Raw genomic sequence first — 21,632 nt, 5'->3', positions numbered from 1 at the left:
AAAAACAAGTACTACAAGGGCTAGGTGAAATGTCCAAAAAAAAATTTCACACCTGATCCAATTTACAATTTGAATTTTTTTTTCTTGCTTTCTTTCCTAAAATAAAAATACAAACGGCAGAAAGCGTTTTCAGAAAGTGGCTTTTATTTCAGTCATCCCATGTGAGTTGTAAAACAGAATATCAGGGATAGTTTTTATATATCGCCTAATAAACTGAACGCACCAGCGGTTGTTTGCAAGCAATCTCACATTTTCACAGGGCCCAAACTTTTTTTTTTCTTTGCTCCATACCAGAGTTCTGGTAATCTTTAACACTAACCCAAACAAAGCAGATAATTGTCGAAAACAAACCCTGATCCATTTACAGTCCATGAAACTGCTCTGGTGTGCAAGCACCCGTATTTATGTTTGGCATCTCCCTGTCAGGTTCCTGTATGCCGTGTGTTTATGTCCAATCAAAATATGTTAGTAGGTCAGTAGATTTTCTTGGATGAAATCTAATCGTTTTAAACTGGAGTGCTCAAAGTGAACCCGATTCCTCCCCTGTACAAAAGCTGTTGATCTTAGACTCCTCTCTTTAGAAGGATCAGCCCTCTGGCAAGAGGGAGTAGCCATGATTTAGGATTCAATGCTTCAGCAACACAAAGACCATAATGAGTGACTTTAAGAAAGCAAGAGGCTTTATGCTCTTTAGACATTTTTGTAGCCAATTGAAAAAGATTTTACACAAAGAGCCTGCTTTCATTTGCAACACGGTGTCTATGTACACATTTAAGCACATACCTGTGCAACTGATTGCCATTTATTGAACCCTCTCCCCCTTTTAGCTGGCATTCTTTGTACTCTCTTTCTCACAGTGTTAGTTTCTGCCTCTCTGTGTTTCAGCTGGGTCTCAATAGACCTACTGTAGTCTGTTTGCAAAGTCCTGCAGGCAAACATCGTCTGCACTCCCTCTGCAGCGCGGAACAGTGCTAGCTTCTCCGAGCTGCACTACTACAGTTTCACCACAGACTCATGTTACCCCTGTGTCTGCCTGGTGACGTTGTGTGAGATGCAGGGGTGTTTGTGTCTTCGGGCGTTTGGTAAGGAACCGATGTGGACAGTAGTTGTATTGTTTTCGTCTTTTTTATGGCATCCCGGAGGTGTTAACTCTTGTTCCATGCTATTAAATTTCAGGGCAAAAAGTTGAGAGGGTGGCAAGGTTCGAGGAAGGGCAGAACACTAGACATGACAGAAGGTGTTAAGGAAGAACAGCAGGCTATGTAAAAGTAGGAATCAACCCCTCAGGCAGCGAAAACCCACCCATTGTCCTCCACATTACTAATCCATGTTTCTGCCCAACAAAAGCGTCATATTGACACGATGGTCCTCTTTTTTTTTTCTGTTTTAATCTGCAGCTCCCTCTACCTCAGCATCTTAAGTATTCTGCAGGACTTTGAATTGCTCCCCTCGGCGGTTGTTGGCAGACGGTGGGAGAAGGGGTAAAAAAAAAGGAGGGGGAGGCCGGAGCGATTATGAGACTTGGGGTGCGCTTTAACCCACTTAGCACACCATTGCAGGGTCTTCTGCCAAAACGGTAAGCTTAGTGCTTTAAATCCTCTTCCCAGAGAGGGCTGATAGTTTGCTTGCAGCTGCTCCTCGTCTTAATGCCTAGAAATGTTTTCCGCGTGAGCTTTTATTTTCCCCTAACAATTTATGATTATTTGCTTTCGCTGGATCTTTTTTGGCCCCATGAGTGGGAGTATGCGAACGAGGATAAGTCCATCTTTCATTGAGTTTTTGAGGGAGCTTCTTGGTCATAAACACGGTGGTGAAGTACACCCTGCTGGGGTTTGAAGTGAGCCGACAGGCAGGCATGTTTATTTGCCCCCTCCAGACCAGCTTTAGCAGGGCCGGCCTCTGCCCCCAGAGGTCTGACTACACTCTAGTTTGTGCTTTGGCTTGTTCATCCTCTCCCAGGCAGTGGCCTGCATAATGTGCCCAGCCCCCCCACCGTCATTACCACCACACTATGCTAGACTCTTGTTCTTAATAAAATGGACTCATGAGACCACGTTCTTTAAATTCTTCATGTAGAAGCTTCTCTCTCGGTTTGTTCATCCATGTAGGAGTTGCACAGTAATATGTAAAACTGAGTTTCAATGAAGCCAAATTATGCAAAAAAAAAAAAGCCTTCTTCATTTTATTACATGCTACTATGTTTATTCATTATTATATTGTATTTGCAAGATACCAGACATTTTGGGAAGTTTTCGATGTGAGCGGAAGTGCAAAGTGACGACCTCAGATGGATTTGGTTGGGGGGAGCAACAAATGAAGACTGATTCAGTGGTGAGGGAGCGTCATTGGAGCAGCAGTGGCTCTGTCATTGTAGGTTTACGTCTAGAACCCCCTTCACCCACCACCCGCTTCCTCGTTTCTTCAAGCACAGAGAGAATCAGGGTCAGTCATGCTTCATCATTTGCAACCCAGTACTTGCTTTAGTTCCTTTCTTACTAAAACAGTCCTTTCTCTGTGTCCACCTAATATCGGCCATCTCTCCATCTGATCTTTATTCAGGCCATCCAGTCGCATTTCCTTCCCTCCTTCATCTCCTGATGACTGTCCTAATCTCACACTAGTGCTCTGGGTAATTCCCATGTGTCTCTTAGAAGATTTATAATAAACAAAGACAGAGGCTAGCTCTGAAAAGGAGAGCTGTCTAGAGTGATCTGTGTGAAAGAGACAACAAAGTGGGCTTTATTTATACAGCTAATCAGATAAATGTTGACAAAAATGAAGTCTTTTGATTTTGATCCATCAGTTAAGCAGTTTTTAAATTGCATGTCTTGGGCTCAATCATTCTTGTATCTATTGCATCAAAGGGAAATAAGCTACTAATACTTGTTTCACTCATACCATCTCACAGGCTTTGTCAAGAATTGGCATCAATGTATACCCTTGCTATAAAAAGTTAACTTCAAAGTCACTAATATCTTTCTATTATACCATTTTTACAATTAAAGTATTTTTTTAAAGAGATCCTAGAAAGGTGCTAAGGTGACTGGGTTTTTATGGGTTTATGGAGATTAAAACATGACCACTCCCACACCTGTTGCTGTGGACTGCCACCCAGCTGGATAAAAGCAGGCTACTAAAGTTTACAGGAAAGCCTAAAGCTGCTGAAGCATCACTGAGTTTGTATTCACCACAAATCTGGCACAAAATTCCAGAAAACTGCAAAGATGCTGAAACAGTGAGTTCTTTTAAAACCCCACCTGTTTAGTAATAACTGGAACATTAATTATTCGATGTATATTTAATGATGATTGCTCTTGATAACATTTGACAAAATGTAATGAGTGGCACTGCCAACATATCTGTTTATTGTGTTATCTACCATGTAAAGCACTAAATGCCTCAGTGCTGAAATGTACTAAAAAATAAACTTGTCTTGACTAAAGGGCACCACAAAATTTCAGAGCGCTGAACCAATTAACCAGGTAATATCAGCTTATTAAACTGCTGGCGTTACTCTGCAGTGTATGAGTCTTATCTTTTAGTAGAGTCTTCAAAGAGCAGCAAAAAAAGTAATATGCTTTGCTCAATAACCACATAAAAATGTGCTTTAGCAATTTAGGCGAAATTTATTCTATGGTTTTGCATAAACCTGTCTATGAAAATAAAAATAAATGGATGTTATAAGTGTCATACCAGTATGTTGGATGATTTTAGCAGCATGTTTTCTGTCTTAATGTTTAAATTTTTTCTTCAAAATGTTAGTGTAACTACTGTTTGAGTCCAAAAAAAAAAGCACATTGAAGGAGCATATGCAAGCTGAGCCTCATTCTGTGGCTTTAAGGGAGGGCTTGGCCTATTTGGTTGGTTAAACAGATGGTCTAGCACAGGTCAATGTGGTGGAGAGAGGGACCATGCAGACAAGCATTTAACCATCTGGGCTCCAAGAGACATTAAGATGGTTTCTCTGTTCAGATGTCAATTAACCAGTCCCCTAATTGATCTTTAGCAATACACTGTGTTTGTTTTCTTGACAGTTCTCAGTGTGAAGATGAATGAATGAGCTGAAAGCTCCCTGAAGGAGATGTTCAATATTCAAAGTGATGGCTTGACACTAAAAGAAAATTAGTTTTATTGAATGAGGGAACATAGGATGTGTTCCTAAAGAGTGATTTATGCAGCTGTCAGTGTGACAGCTTATTGTGATCTGTGAGCACATGTCCTCTAACAGACCCGTAGAGGATTCTGGAAAGTATTTACCTGGCAAAGAAATATGGATTTTTACAATTCATCATTATGTAGCAAAGTGAAATATATTTTATTCTTGTAGCTATAAATGTTTAGCCCTTAGATATTCGTCATGTGAATCTATGATGTCCCAAGTGCACCAATCAGAATTGAACAGCTGATTTACAATTTTTCCTTTTGGTGAAGCTTTGAGCTGCTGAGATTGCTTTTGCACCATTTACGTTTTTTCTTTTGGAACATTCACAGTAGAAAATAAAGAATAGCATTCAAACCTTTCTACCTTTCTCCTCTTAAGCGGTCATTAGTTATTTATTTTTTATTTTTTGCTTTAAACTAAAGACACAAATAATAAGTGTGAAATTGGGGATGTACCTGGAAAGGTTCATTAACCAGTTTGGCAGGATTTCAGATATTTAAAACAAAAACATCATCTGTGCTTATTAATATTGACTGATATGAAACGTTGTTAAGCCACATTGCCCAGCCCTAATAAAAACCCATTTTCTTGTTGTGTTACTGTCCTCAACCAAATTTTATCGTTGGTCTTGAAAACATCTTTAGATTAAAGAAGATTTTAAAACAGGGGGATTTTTTTTTTTACTCCTACCTTGGAAATATCAAACTGGACCAAACCCAGTTTGATAGCTCCAAGATAAAGCAGAAGACTTTGCTGAAATATGTTTCCCTTCTTGTTATCCAATGAAATTCTTGCTCTCTTACAGCCTGAATGAACCACAGACATGTCCTGACATGTTGTAAAAGGTAGTTTCCAAATAGTTTCTCGTATCTCTGTGCTTCTCCTGACTTCAACTGATACTCCTCACGGAAACTGGAAACGGCTCTAGATTGCAGTTTCTATTCCTGCCGGTGTCAGTTTAGAAACGTATGCATGCAGCTTATCAGTAAATTGCACCATGTTTGGACTGGTCACTGTCTTAATCACTGCTTTAAACTTCCTCCTTTTCGGCCACAATGATCACCTTTCCAAGGAAATATGGAACTGTTTCACCTGGAACAGACTCTTTACCTCCTGGGTTTTTCACTGTAGCACAAGTAAACATCTGAAATAGGTCGGTTTTGGTTCATGTATTTCAGCGATTTCAGCTTAAGTCAATGGAGCACAGTGGACGCGCCAAAGCCAGCACTCAGTCAATATTTGACTCTGCTAGTGTATAGCCACTGGCAAGGAAAACAGTCAAATCGCTCAAGAGAAAAATGAGGAACAAAAGCTGCACAAACAAACGTTTTCTCTCCTTTCCCAGCTCCAGAGTAAAACCTACAGCTGATCACTAAGTATGATCATCACTCGCTCCCCCATGTTCTCTGCAATATTGTTTAGAAGAGCATCAGTACAAAGCCACAGGACAGGATGGGTGTAGCAGGAGCTTTATTAGAGACTTAAATGTACAGAATCTGGTCTTATGTGTGAGTTTCTTTAGCTCAACATTTACCTTGTGACCTACTGTTGACAGTGTTAGTAAAGAGATGAACTTAATGCTCTGTGGGGTTTGTCACCTTTCCCTGCTCTATCCATCAGCTAGGGAAAAACAGATGATGGAGGGGGAAAGTACAAGTAGTGAAAGTGGACTGATTTACACCCAAAAATGTAAAAAGGGCTGGATTTAAGAAAAAAGAAGAGAGAAGATTAAGTCAACTGAGATACTAATGAGCTGCGTGGATTGGAGGTTAAACAGTCTGGGATTCTGCAACACATGTGGCACACACAGAGCCTTTTTCTTGTCTTTTTAACCAGAGCCTACTGAGAGCTTTAAAAGCAGCCAATGTGGTCTACTAACATTTCCCACCCTTTAAAAGTTCACTTCCGCGTGGGTGAGAATCGCCAGTCCAAAAGTTTACTGAAAAACAGATCAACACAGTGAGAGACCATTGGAAATGTTAATACTAAAAATGTATTGCAGGCTTGGTTTCAGCCCATTTGGCTTCTTTTTCACCTTTTTCACACTATTTGTTTGGCATGGCACAGAATGAGATTTTCACAGTACCTTAAATTAAAAAAAAAAAAATCCACATCATCCCTGTATCATGGTAATACACAATTATTTAAAATAAATGTGCAAAAGATAAACTGAATTTTAACTCAGCAGCTTGTAAGTCAATTTATATATTCACTGTGTGCATAATATATGAACATTAACATTGGTGGTGGCCATTAGACAGTGATAGTGATGCAGCACAAGATTATTGGGTATTTAACTGAAGCAGAGAAGAAGTATAGGTGGTTTTACAGTATTGAAAGTTTAGGAAAATATATATGACATTGGAAAATATTGGTTATAACAGCAGTCTTAATATCAGATACAGCCCAAATTTTCATATCTGTGCATCACTAAATTTAGCACCACCTTTATCAAGAGTGACAGAGAGGGTTCATTTTTTGCCTGAAAATACTTCCAGTCAAATTGATCTTTATTGTGAGCTTGAGTAACATTTCTGGCAGTTCACAGCAACATGTGGGGGAGGGGTAACATCCAGAGAAAACTCTTGTAGCTACGTCACTTTGACGTGCTTCTCTTTAAAAGAATTTTAAGTTCGAGGAGCAGTAAGATAAACGGTTTGAAATCTTAATTAGTCCGCCCATGCATATTGTCTAGAAACATGCTCTGTCACAGCCTTGAACAAACATGTCCACAGTGCAGCAGAGAGGAGAATATGGTGCCCACAATGAGCAGGGAACTGTTGGCAGAGAGCATTAGTCACTTAGTAGATATGAAAGTTTATATTTTCCTTTGATAAGATAGCGCAGGTGAAGTTAGAGGAGTTGTTGCTATGCCAACAATAAAAGGAATTACATTGTAAGAAAAGGAGTTCCTTGGTTCATTATATGTTCTTGTTTTGTTACACCATATTGTTATGGAATAAGTTGTGTTTGAGGTTTGATATTTGTGCAGATGAATAAACTGTTCATCTGTTTCCAGGAGATGAGTTGGTAAATAGGGAAAAGTGTTTGAACAATATCTTTAATAATACCATTACAGCTGAGTTTTCTCTTTCAGCGTACACAAAATTTGGTAAATTTGATTACAGCTTTTATTATATAAACATCTTTGGTTTTCTGTAACTGCATCTTGATATAATCTTAAATATTATTTTTATGTTGGAAAGGTGCATCCTTACTGGTCTGTAGTTTTGGTTTCTTTCAGAACCAGTTTGAGCTTATTTAGCTACCGTTGCTCATCTGTTGGCAGGTTTTACTTGTATTGCGGATCAATACCACTTGAATTACCTTGAAATATTTATACACGCAAACATCCTGCAGTTTCAGTTTGTATCAAGTGTTTCACTGCCATCATTTGTATTTATGCCAGCAGTTTCATGGTTTGAGTGCCATAAAACAAATAGCTACTCCCTGGTCGTAGAGGTGTGCAGTGACTCATTCTCCAGCGAAACTCTGTTGTTGTTGCTTAGAGTCTTGTTTGTGTTGTTTATGCTTGAGCAATAAAGTTGTGTTACCTGTTATGCCAGTAGATCCAGCTGATGTGTGCTTTTGCTTTGTTTGGGATGTTGTGTGGTTTGACTGAAAGTGTTGACACGCTGTACCTTAAGACTAGCAGATAGATGCAGCGTCATAAAGTAAACAGCATGAAGGAATGGTTTGAAGGTTAACAGGAGTTGAACCAGTTTGACTCTCTCTTGGCTGTTAAAGGGTCAGTATTATATATTTTCCAGGCACATGCCTCCATTTTATAGCTCAATCAAGTAACTGTTACCTTCAGTTGTTATAAAAATGCTACACATATGAAATATGACTTGAGAGAAATTTGACTTTGTAATTTGATGTCTTGAAATTGGGCCTCTGTCTCTTTAAAACCTCCTGTTCTTCCTGAAACTTCGCCTTCAGGAAGTCATCACAACATCACTCTATTAAAGTGTTTATATTTTTACCAGCGTTGCACTGGAAAGTAGCTTATATAATGAGTTCAGCTGATGCACAGTTTCACAAGGTGTTTGCTAATTGCTGCTGACTAGTGAAGGGGGGGATAAAATGATTTCTCAAACATGCATGAAATAATCAATGCAACACTCCAGCTATGTTTTAATGAGGGAATAACATAACATGATGGTAAAGCTGAAAAACGTTGATTTTACATAATGCCTCTCCATTTATTACAGCAAAAGATGAACATTGTAATAAAGGCCAATGGGATGAGAACCTAGATAGCATTTTTAGGTACATCCTAGCTTTGACTTGAATGTTTTTTTTTTACTCAAATTAATTCAATCAATTTCAATTAAATGAATCCACTTAATGGCAGTGTTTGTGCCTTAAAAGATGATCCTCTTCAGTTTGCATAGCAGTGTCATTAGCTAGCAACCTTTCCAGCTGAGACTGCTGTATGCTGTATAATCTTCCAAAATGTAATTTCTAATGGGTAAATCTTCCAAACAATTTTAACTTTGCTAAACTGATTATTAAATACTGATATTTCTTAACTATACCATGGTTTTGTTTTTACTTAATTTGTCCCTCTCTCAGCTCTTCCTTGAAATTTGTTCCAAGCCATTCAGGAACTGCGTCAGTTTTCATGCAGTCGCCACTTTACATACTGTTGTTAAACATGGAGCATCATATTTAGGGGTTCCCCCCACGCATTCCTCCTCCCAGCGCTTTCCATGTTCCCCGGTTGTGCTTCCTGTTAAACATTTCCAAGTCTGCCACTCCCCTACCTTCTCTGAATGGCTGTCTATGGCCAAACGCCCAAAAATCTCTCACCAAGCTAACCACAGACATAGTGAAAAGACTCTGCAGTGAGAGAAGTGACTCTGAATTTGTATTTAGTGAAATATGTCTTTGCCGAACTGTGAGTCTTTTGAGCTTTGAGCGTTTTTATCTGTAATCTTGTGGTTCACAGAAATAATTACGCATGAAACTGTTAATCATTGTCTGCCTTATCGGGTTAATCCACATGCCTGTCTTATAAGGGTCCAGAGATTGCTGCTGTGAAATGTTCAGCGCTGTGGAACCCGATGTTGAGGCTTTACCAGGAGTTCACTGCTTTTTGGCCTTTCTTGAGAAAACTGGGCGGAAAAGGGAGGAGTCAGGGAGTGGTGGATGTGTTTTTAATTCACTGTAGCAGCTCTTGGCCTTCTGCTGTTGCTGTTCTGCTGCCTAGGTCTCCTCTTACTGTGGAGATTTGAGAGGGTCTGGGTCAGGACCGCTGCAGGAAATGGTGGGGTTGGCATGGACCCTCATGTTAATGCAGTGAGGGGTTGGATAAGGACAGGAAACTGATCTTTAAATGTCAGGATTTCTCAATGTTAGTCCAGTTTTGCTGCAGCTGTCCAGAATTGCTGTCATTTGCGTTGTTGCTGTTAGTGTAATGCAGCAAGAATTGACTGCAACTGCTTGACTTTGTAATTCTTAACATTGACAGTTATAAAGTCATTTTTTCCTGCTGTAACACAAATTTCTCAGTTTCTGCTCTGGTAATTTATTTCATTACCTCAAATGTTTTTAACTTGTTTTCTGGCTGTCTGACATTTAGAGGACAGAGAATGTGCCTTTATGTAAAATAACTGTGCTGTTAAAAAGGCATTGAATTCAGCTCAGTGCACAGTGTTTTAAAAAAAATAGGTTTGGACTTTTTTATTTGCCTAAACATGCCTGGGGGAACTTCAGAGTAACTTTGATGTGAAGACATTGGACAAGTTGTTTTTATCATATTTTTGTATTTGGTAAAGGGAAGTTTTGAATTCATCTTTAGACTGTAGGTAGAGTTGAATGATTCAACTCAGGATTCAGTATTTTTGAGTATTTCTATCGCTGTTCATTTATGCCCAAGAAAACAGGAATAACTTCACGTTAAAAAAGCATTTTATAAAATTGTTTTCTCAATTTCTGAAGAGATTAAGAAGTCATCGGTGCTTGTTTCAGACAAAATTATGTTTTATTACAGTAGCATATTCTTACACCAAAAAAAAAAAAGGAATTTCAGCCTTAACTTTTAGTGCATTCATTTAGTAGTGAAACTATCGTCGTTTGTTTCCAAACTCCAGCAAATACCGACAGTTTTTTTTTTTACCCCTCCAGGGGGTCTTTTGTGGGCTCTAGTGTCCCTTATATGACAGTAGGCTGACAGGAAATGGGGAAGAGGAAGGAGAGGGGGGAAGACAGGCGGCAAATATCGTCGGGTCTGGGAGTCGAACCCGGGACGGCCGCGTCGAGGACTCAAGGCCTCCAAATATGGGTCGCGCTAACCCCTACGCCACCACAGCATGCCCACATACTGACAGTTTGTTGTATAACATTTAAAACACTCAAAGCAAACACACAGAGGAATATTTCACCATCGTTTTTTGTAGACTCTCTTGGTCCAGAGTCCTGGTTCCTCTCTTCTCTTTTCTTCAGCTCACCTCACAGTTTTTAAAAAAATTATTATGTTCTCCATACATAGAAGAAGACTTATTTCTGTATCTGGAGAATCGTTTCTGTGTTAATAGGGATCAATATCCTGTTGATTGAACCAATGACGTTCCATTTTCAGCTTTCTGCCAGAGCCCAACAGGTTGTGTTTAGGCCTGCATATATAATATTGCATTGGAAAGATTGACTAAGGCTTTAGTAAATATTTATACCACATAGAATTAGGAAGTCATGTATTAGAAATTTCTGAAAACTCTGATCACTCTAAAGAATAAAAAGTAACCTATGATTTTATAATGCTTTGTTTCTTGAAAGATTATAGTACCGGAATAAAAGAGCACATTTCTCTGCCAAGGGTGCCAACAGACTAGTCTGCTTGTGTACAAATATTGGGAATTCAAAAGAAAATCTGATTTTGTTTTATCTTACAAAACACATGGCAAGAATATATATTTTGTAACGAGCTCAGCTTCCAAGAAATATGTCAGCATCTAAATATATCCAGAGCCAGGTGTATATACCTCTGAATAGATGGATGAGAGGGATAAGGTTGCAGAAATAGATGTTGCGAGCGCACAATAAACCCACAGTGCTTGAAAATTATTTAAAATATTCATGATTTTATTTGTTTTCTACTGATAAACTGGGCAAGTATTTTTACATATAAAGGGAAATAAAAGTGAACCACACCTGTTCATGATTTTATTTAGAGAAGGCTATATTTAATCCAAGTCAAATTAGATTTCAAGTAAGCACTTTTACTGCATTACACCAACAAAAGAGCAAGCCATTCCCACACTTATTTTTTATTTTATTTATTTATTTATTGTTTGACCCAACCATTCACTCTGGTACAAATCTCATTACAGTACAAATTGTTTGTCTTGAAATCCCCGAAGGAGCCCATCCTTTCAGGAGCATCAGAGGAACCGGCAGGCACCATTATCTCTATCTGACCACTATCTTTCCAGCTGACCGTATTTAGGCCATCTCGCCACACCAATGCTGGGTGGAGTCAGCTCCAGTTTACATTGTCAGAGCCATGCATCAGACAACAGGCAAGGCATCTCTCGTCACTGTGCCTCTCGCTGTCACTGTTTTGATTTGCATCGACGTTCTCGTCCCTCTTTGCAAACCACGCTCCCCCTGAGTGAGCGAGAGCCTTTAATTCCGCAGAGACAAGGAGCAAATGAAAAATGATCTGCAGCGGTCGGGCTCATCTGTGAGAGTTGGTGTGTTCCTTTGGGAGCTCACAAAGTCTTTATAGAATAAGGTCCTAATGGCCTCTTCTTTCAATGGCACCATTCACAGGGGGAAGAATCAAACAGTGAGAGGCCCAGTGAAAAAAGAGACACAGAGGGAGAGAAAGACTGGTTGGATTTGTGTCATAGGCTCTCTTTGTTTGACTGCACTGTAACCTCACCATACATACACACCCCTTGACCCTGTACTCCCTTGCTATTGTTGATGTGTCGCATTGAGGAGGTTGCCAAAAAAAAATAGAGGACACCACTGTCACTTCTCATTAGTGCTAAAAGCTAAACTGATGAAGATGGCTCTCAAGATGCTGCTTAATGTTTTAAAAGAGGGTGTGTTTTTAACCTCAGGGGATGCATGAACTCGCCCGTTAATGTCTTAACTACAGCTCAACATTAAAATTAACAGAATACACCAGAAGATGGTAATTAAATAAACAAAAACATGCTTGGGTGTTCTTGGTATGTTTTTGCACTCGCTTATTTATTGTAGGCGTCATAATAAAGTTCAGTTGTTCTTATTGGAGTTGCTTGCAATAATGTTCACACCCTTTTTAGACTTTTTAAAATTTTATTACATCAGAACCACACATTTCCATGTATATTATTGGAGACCCGTGATCTGCATGTTGTTGAAAGTTGGTAGAGATGTTCCCCAAAAAACACCTGCAGCTGTAATTAGGGCATAAATTGATTCCATAATCAGTAATGACTAATTAGCAGCGATGCTAAAAGTAAATGGAGACCACATTTTCATAGATCTTTGCTTTTGTCTTTAAGAAATGCAAATTATGTTCTACCTCGTAATAGTTGTAAGTTGCTTTATGCTGTCCTGAAAACCTCTAGTAAACTTAGTTAAGGGTTTGTGGTTGTAATGTGAGAAAATATAAAAAAGGCATTTATACTTTAGTAAATATCTGTGGTGTCATACATTTTTTATGAAGTTCATCAGAAGTTCAGTGTCACTGATGTGGGGGTCCTGTTCTGTGATTTCTGTAGTAGTACAGTTGTTTAGCAAGATTTTTGTCTGGACTGAAGAAATGGCTTAGTTTCTTAGTTTGAGTCTTCTTTTAGTTTTAATTAGTGAATGTTGCCAGGTTTCTTCTCAGCCTTAAATGCTGTAGTTTGGCTCAGTTCTGTCCCCGCACTGATGAAATAATCTGTTTAAGTGAAGCCCACTGTGGAATGTGCTTTAGGAATTTTTTTGATTTGGACTTGCTCCTCATTTGACCTTTGCTTATCCAGTCATTTTCAATAGATAGAGGATCTCTTAATTCTGTTGCTTGGCTGGAAGTCTGGACAGTGTGCTGCTGATTGAGAGCTTACATCTGTTAATGTCAAAGCTGTTGCGCATTCCTCAGAGCTGGAGTTGCTGCAGACATGCTGAAGGAGCACTTCAAGGAAGTGGAAGTGGTTAACCCTGACCTCCCAGATTGACCTTTTGAGGAGGTCTCCTTTAGGAGATCAATAAACCCATCACATGAAAATCATTACATGACCCTACTTTATTAACTGAAGACACCAGCTTCTTGTTGCTTCAAATCATGTTTTGGAAATGTAAAACTTCAGGAAGACAGCTGCAAATATTCCCTTAGTTGTCTGATAGATTTTCTCTCCTCTCTCTTACAGAAGCCAGTTATTTTTTTTCCCGAGGCCTCATCATCATTTAGCTTCATTAGTCTGTCGCTGCTCTGATTTGGTTACAGGAAGAACCTTGAAACAACCAACAGCCCCCATTCACACAGACATTAACTTGCCCCTGTTTTGAAGCAACAGCAGAGCATAAATGGCAAATAAGTCATGTGGATTCTCACTTTGCTGTTTTCTTGTACGGAAAAATATATTTTCAGTCTTCATTTAAATTTAGAAATTGGAGAGAACACCCACAATTTAGATGTTTAAATGTTCATTGTTTAGTTTTTGTATTATTATTATTTTAATACACCGGTATCACTTCTCTTTCATGCGGACCTGGCATCCCTAAACGCTTAAGTAGAAGATGACTGGACTTACTCTCTTCTCCCTGGCAGATGTTTCACCTCTCATCCAAAAGGCTTCTTCAGTTCCATTTTTAAATACATGTGAAATATAGTTTTTAATGGATAAGAATGTCACATTAACTCAGTTCATTTAATTTACATGTAAGGCCAAAGTTATCCCTGGCAGATTTGAGCTGAAACTAATCTTTTAATGTGACAAAACATTTTTATTCTGACTGGAAGTAATATTTATGTCTTGAAGTGACCCAGCCGAGTTCCTGACTTAAATCTGTGAGATAATCTGTTGGAGGGAGCTAACGATTCAAACCTCAAAGACTTGGAGCTCGTCACCCAAGGCAAATCATCAAAATACCAGTGGGAACATGCAGAAAGCCTGTCAGCAATTACAGTGGTTTGATTGCTGTAGTGTAAAATTTGAATGATCCTTGTTTGTTGTTGTTGAAAAGGCATAAATAAATAAAATGTAGAAAGTCAAATTATTTATCTCAAAATTAATGGTTCTTTTCCATTGTTTTACTGTCTTTAAAGATGCCTGTCTTCTCTCTTTTAGGAATCAAAATTTCTTGATTGAATGAATAGAATTTTACTCAAAAATCTGCCAAGAGTATGAATAAGTTTGTGTTTAACTATAGATCTATCAGTGACCTAAATACAGAGTCACTGATCCAGACATACAGAGAGAACAAAACTGAGAAAACAAAACGTGAAGGCAGCAATAGCTGTGTCAGTAAACATGTAAACAGCGCAATTGTTGCAATTATTGCAATAAATGCAATTATTGCTGCCACTGAGTAATGGACAGGGGGTCATTAAGTCTTAGCTATAAAGTAAAAAGAAGGTTTTATATTCAAATGAAAAGTTTTAAACCTAGTCCCAAGAGCAAACCAGGTGTTGACATGCTTATGGACAAAAACAGTTCTCCATCTCTAAAAATAAGTAAATAAAAGCTGACTAAAGCAGTACCTGCCTCTAACTAGAAAAAATAATTTAAGAAAATAGTCTGACATTTTTGTAAACTTACCTGTTTACTTTGCTAAGAGTTTATTTAAAAAAAAAAAAAAAACTTGTAGCAAGAAACTTAATTAAATTCACTTTTTAGCAGTATTAAATAAAAGTTCCTCTTGGCTCTTCTGATAATTATTTGTTGGCATGTCCCAACAGTTTGATTTCAGACGTACTGTAGAAAAATGTGTTTGAACAGTTGCACGAAACAGAGAAACAGAGAAACAGATTGAAAATAAATCATGTCGAAAACCTGTCTACCGTTTCCCTCTTCAAGTGTTTGATGAGGTAGGTTTTGTTGCGTGTGCGTGTTTAATGGTATTGCTGAAATGATGCTTGTAGTTCAGCAATTAAAGCAACTTACCGTAATTGAAACTAGTTGGCTGTCTTTGCACTTTTTATTAGTTTACTTGCATCAAAAATGTAATTCACTTGCATTTTAAGGCTTGTTTAACTCCCAGATAGTTAATTTGTTTGCAACAATATCCTCACTGCTAACTTTTCATAGCTGGCAGTGGTTAAACAGGAGAAGAAGAACACAAATCCCTGATTTGGTCACACATCTGTCTGTCCTTGCTACAAGTTGTTAAAGGGGAAATCTAGACTAATCAGCATTACATCAAACAAATTGAATATGACAGATGTATTTATTATAGCTGAGTAACTTTCTCAATCTGCTTTTGAGCTGTCATCAGCTTGACATGTGAGCAGATATTAATCCAGATGTTATTCACAATTAATCAAGCGTGTATTTCTGACAGGCATGCAGCTTGAGTAGCGCTACCTAATGCTTGCTGATTTATTATTTGTGACTGAATGTAATATTTAATTCTAGTTATGAAGTCCAACATTAGCAAAGTGTGCTTCCTCCAACAGGCCTTTTAGCATGTTAACATGACATAAAAAATTAATATTTTAGCATTTCTGTGCTTTTTGCACATAAACGGAAATCTCAAACTGTTTACATCTGAGGCACTATCTTACTGTATTTATCACAAATTCTCTTTTACTGTTTCAAGTCAGAATAAATTAATACAGTAATTATTGTTACATCAGGGTTTGCGCTACCTTGGCATTACTATAACACAGCAGTTAAAGAATCAACTGATTTTACACAAGGAAAAAGTTTAGGGTCTGGAATACCAAGAATGTGTCTGCAGCTTCACTGTTTTAAACTACATCGAGAGGAAAATGTTGGATTTAATTGAACCTTACGGTTTCTTTCCAGCTGAAACACTATTGATTTCAATCCTGGACAACTTTTAGCACACTTTAAGAACAGTTTTTATGCAGTTGGGAGAAGCATAGGATATATTATAATCAGGTAGGGGTGCACTGATAAATCGGCTTCAGTTTCCTTACTTTCGGGAGGTCGCTTGGCCGATATTTGTATGAGAATCCAATCATATTGATCAATCTGATCTGCCTCCACAAAAGTCTGAAAATAACTTACTGTTTACTTTTGTTCTGCCTTGAGAGGACTGACTGACAGACTCGCCTATCTGGTCACGTCTGCATGTGCACAGTTAACAATCGTCGCCATTGTTGCTAGCTTAGTGACCTTGTCTTTATGTTTACCAACTTTTCAGACAAAAAAATTGGTATTGACTTAGATTGGAATTGGCAGGTCAGTTTTTTAAAGATTGGTGATCGGCCAAAAAACTGCAATCGGTGCACTGATATTATCAAGGAATAGATACGTATGGGGGAAAAAAAGACTAAATGATTCAACCATCCATTTTATCAGTCTGTCCATTGTCCATCTGCACTTTCTTCCATTTTTTTTATCTTTCCACCCATGAGTTTATTCATGCATCCATCTCTCTGCTTGTCCTTTCCTTGTCTATTTATCAGTGTGTCCATCCATCTCAAAGTGCAGAATTTTGTTGTGTCAAATGTGTAGGAACTGAACATTTATCACTGCATGTCTTCGAGTATTTGAGGACTTTTCTTGATGGACCCTTTACATTCCTCTTTGGTTAATCAGTGTGAAGATGAAGCAGCCCACAGCTCTGGCCTGGGACCCCTCTGTGGGAGCTGCAACATCTGTGATGGCCTAAAACATCCCCCCACCCCACCCACTGCTGCTGCTGCTGTGACCGTACACATACACAGAAACACACCCGGTCCCACGGCACAACCAAGTAGAAAACAGACGAAGGCGATAAAGTTGCACTGTGGCTCCTGTACGATGAGACGTAATGTTTTCTTGCATTATAAGCAGACACCATTTAGGCAAATCAGTGAAATTAGCAACAGAAAAGAAAAGTTCTGTTAGCAATGTGCTTCTGTTCGTTTGGGTAGGCGAAACACCGGTAGAGAAGGGGTAGTTTGTTTCTACATAAAGTGGTCAGTCTATCTAGAGCCTGATCTGCATGACTCTGCACTGCAGAGAAATGCATCTGACAGTGTGACAGCCAGACTAAATAAAGGCTTGGTCTTGTTCTGCAGCTACAGGTAGCTGACACAATCTAGATGCTAATCAGTGTTCACATCCTGACATCACATGATGCCAAAAAACAAAAACAAAGGTGTTTCTTATCAGCTGATTGTTTTGTGGGAATTTGTGTAGTGATTCACCTTTTTGTGTTCCAAAGGAAGGTGTATCTGCTCACCTACAGATTTCTTGATTTTTACCACTTTTTTTTCATGTTTCAGATCAACAAATAAAATGTTATATCAAGTAAGAGAACACTTCTGTTTTGATTTAGGCTATACTAACCAGTATGGCTCCATGTGAAAAAGTAAATCTAAGTATTGTCTTGTAGCCAAAGGAATTGTAACTCACTTATAACTCGCAGAGTTGGTGGTTGAGTTAATAACACCAAGGCAAATATATTCATAAAGCATACTTCAGCAACAACGTTTTCTGACCAATTTGATGCCAGGCAGCTTTTATTTAGGAGATTTCTAGATTCTACAGGTTGGGCAGTAACAAAGTCTATTTTAAGCTTGTGAATTTGAGCTCATCCTTCCAGTTTTCTGTGGTTAATCACACTGAATTTATTATTTAACAAGAAGAGGGATGGTTGCTTTTTCACTTAGGTCGAGGTTGGTTTGGAGAGATTTTAGCTCATTAATAAAGAAAGTCATTATTTAAAAACTGCTTTTTGTGCTTATTTGGACTATCTGTAACAAAAAAGAAAAAACTAAAGAAATCTGAAAAAGGGGCAAACGTTTTTTTGCAAAACTGTTGATGAAGCAGACCTAATTTATAGCAACTGGCCTTCGATAATATTGAAGTGTAAAACATTAATGTATTTGTTGCTGTAAGCTGAATGACACTGATGAATGAGAAGTATTAGATTGTAGCTTATGTGATCTTAACTTTACCTTGAATTGCTTGTTTTTGCTCGTTTTACAAATTAATCATACATTAAGCTATCAGTTACATCTACTTTCCTCTTTTGGCCCCTTGTGTTGGAAAAACATCAAATGAAATGAAAAATTCCCTGTTCTTCTTGGTTTTTTTGTTTCAAATGCCAGCAAAATTGATTTCACATAAACTGTCAATAAGAAAATCTTAAAGATGATGAGAGAAGTCTTTTCTGACTGGATTATGTTATGGAAACAAAAAACAATTCCAGATGCTGGAAGTTTGCTGATAAGTGCTCGTTTATGTGACTTTAAATACTCTAATGCCCATTTAGGCATGCTTTGAAGCTTACATGGCATACAGTTGTAAGTGGCTTGGTGCTGATGAACAAGGAAACATAGACAGAGTGATTTAACAGAGGAAGTTTGCATTTGAGGCAAAGCAGAAATTAAAGACCACTGCAGAAGATTTGTAGATCTAAAGTTTATGTGCTCCCTATGAGCTTTGCTGCTGTTCGCTGCAGTGACTGTACTAATCAGTCTATAAAGTGGCCATCTGATGGCTAAAGCCTATAGATTACTGCTTTGTTTTGTGATTTTTCTGTGTCCTCATCGCCTGCGGTCATCCGCCTACATCGTATGTCTTTTTCCTGGTGCACCTTCACGTTCCTATGGTAACCAGCACCAGCAGTACCCGTCAGCATTTGAAGTGGTTCTGCTGAAACAAGCTCTGCTTTAGTACTGATCACTACTCTGCATTTTTGATCCTGTTGCTGAAAAAAGATCCACATTCAAATAAGCCAGTTTTTCTACTTGCCATGGGCTGGTGTGAAATTATTACAGTATGACATTATGAATAAAAATTTTAAGTTGACACAAGAACGAAACTGTTTTTATTCAAAGCAGGAAACTAACAATTGATAACTGCTGCTAAACCAGTATAACACTTGCGTGACTTATAATCTTATTATCTCTAACACATTTGTTTTGGGGTTTTTTTTTATTCTGATACAAGAACTTAATAAAAAATGTAGAATAAACCCGTGTTAAATTTAGTAATTCCTTTCATGTGCATTTTGCTCAGGATATTATACCTTTTATTGCCATTATGCTCTTCATAAAATTACATTGGGAATCAAACAATCAGATTTTAGCTGATAAATTAGTCAGGCTATCTGCTTTAGTGGCCTTCATAGCTTTGTATGTTGCTTAGAGCGGAAATGATGCCGCTGACCCTGTTGAAACTGACTCTGTTCTGTTGGTTTCCTACTCTTGTACTTCCCTAGTTTTGTAACGTTTTGCACAATGCTCAATCCGAAGAGCAGCAGCACGGAGTTGGAAACCACCTGCGCTTTTACAAGCATATGAGTCATCTTTATTACTAATTGTTACACAAACGTCAAACGACGCCTGAGAAACACACAAGTAGATGTGGGAATCTTTAGGTGCTTTATGGTCAATTTTCAATCCAAAAGGCCACAGTGCCGTTACACATCAGTTGTTAATTTATTTGGTTCCCTAAGTTTGTTGTTGTTTAACTTACTTAGCTTACTTTTTTCTCACTCTGTCAATAGCCTGACAGTGTGAGTCTTTTATGGTTTCACCCTAGAAAACTTGCTAACCCTGGTGGTTGGAATGCTAGGGCCGTCTACCAGCTGCCCACTGTTTTTGTGTTAATAATTGTTAAATGTTGACAGGAAATTTGAAAATATGACTAAGCAGCCCACCAGGCTTATCATGCGGTAGGGGACACAGTCTTTGGTGCAGAAGGTGCTGTTTGCGATGCATATGGGTTTGTTATGTATTCACCATAAACTGTCTGGGTTCTGCACTTCCACGCTTCCTACTTCCACCTTTTGTGTTCCTCAAAATTAGGTTAAAAATCAACTATGAATGTCTTTTCCATGCAAACTCTTTAATTAGCACTATTATTCACCAACATTTCTGAAACATTCAAGTTTTATGAAATCAATTGGCTAGAGACAGGAATTTAATCGTTTTTGTTTGATCAGCTTTGACTGGTAAATAGGTCTAGTTCTCACGGATCAAAACTAAGTACTCCCATTATTTTCATTCTATAAACAATCAACTGTTTATATAATTTTATTTTTATTAAATAAAAATCATATGAAAGTAAGGGACAGATTCTTTGATGCCTAAAATGGAATTAAGGATGTTTGGATTTGACAGGATTTCAATTGCTAAAACTTGTATTCAATAACTATTATGAAGTGTGCTTTATAGTGTTGGGAGGCGTAAAAGTCCTCCAGGCTCGAGCCAGTCCTAAAAAAACTACAACTTAAGTTGACAAAGTTCTTTTAATCGCTTATTGTTATAAATAAGTTGATCAGAAAGTGACTTATTTCAGGTTGGTTTTAAATTTAAGTCATAACAAACCTTAAATGTCTTTAATTTAACTCACTATTACGTGCAGAAACCTGCACCTATAGTTCAGTGAAGCCATTTTAGGGAGGATAAAAACATGCACTGTTCAGTTTCAGTGCATACAGTAGAAAACAGATCAGAATCACAGAGGATGGTGGGAAATCTGAGTTGTGAAAAGGTCGTAAGAGTGTCAATCTCCACCTCCCAGTGTTGGAGTTTGAGTGAACCAGCACTGCCTGCTCTGTATGGGGTCACCTTCTTCAACACATATGTGCTCATTGCCCACCTCTGGCTTCTGTGTGAATATTCACACAGACATGAATTTTCTCTGGCACATTAGATTAAATCATACTACGTGAGCCATTACATTTACTTAAATTTGTAACTTGTATGTCACAATTAGTAAGCTTACTGTTAATTAGTAAGATTGTGATCAATTTCTGGCAATATTTGAATGTGGTCGTAGATGTGCTATTTATAGTCAATTTATTTCTGAAAACAACAGATGAACAATATATTGAATTATCATCGTCATTACAATATCTGCATATCTTGGTTCCCAGGGGGTTTTAAAAAGTGTAAAATTTGAAAATAAAAATGTATGGCCTTAAAAAGACTTTGACTCGAGGTCTTAAATTTAAACCGAAATGGTATTAAAAAGTATTTAAAAGGTCTTAATTTTAACTCATTGAAACTTGCAATAAGCATATACAATATCATAATCACAAAGAGCTGCTTGGACAGAATATTTGGTAGAATACTGTTTTAAAGTGTCATGCATGCAACGATCCATCCAAGTATTGTATTTGGCCAGTTTGACGGTGTTTCCCCACCCAGCAGAAGGGGGCCCGGCTGAACGGTGCGGTACGGATCGGATACATGAGCCACTTTTACAATGGAAACAGAGAAAATAGCGTACCAAACCACACCGACCCGAGCTGTACCACTCAGTGGAAACGAGGCACAGTGGAAATGGTGAAAACATTATGATGAAGAAGTAAACCGGAAAAATTTGGGTTAAATGTAATCAATACTGTCACATTGTAT

At 38.1% G+C, this 21,632-nt stretch overlaps 1 protein-coding gene across 3 annotated transcripts in view; it reads left to right on the top strand.

Moving 5' to 3' along the window:
* Positions 1 to 21,632, top strand: part of sipa1l3 (signal induced proliferation associated 1 like 3) — a 79,412-nt gene that overhangs the window by 14,710 nt on the left and 43,070 nt on the right. The window contains exon 1 of one of the 3 annotated variants that reach the window (XM_023351148.1): positions 1,422 to 1,576. The exons of the other annotated variants lie outside the window; for them this stretch is intronic. The gene's annotated coding sequence lies outside the window, so the exon portion shown is untranslated. Of the gene's footprint in view, positions 1 to 1,421; positions 1,577 to 21,632 lie in introns of those variants that run through there. 3 annotated transcript variants of the gene reach the window in all.

Source organism: Xiphophorus maculatus, chromosome 18, assembly GCF_002775205.1.
Source record: "Xiphophorus maculatus strain JP 163 A chromosome 18, X_maculatus-5.0-male, whole genome shotgun sequence".
Classification (NCBI taxonomy): domain Eukaryota; kingdom Metazoa; phylum Chordata; class Actinopteri; order Cyprinodontiformes; family Poeciliidae; genus Xiphophorus; species Xiphophorus maculatus.
Note: the sequence above shows the minus strand (reverse complement) of the source record. Positions and strands in the feature narration are given on the sequence as shown.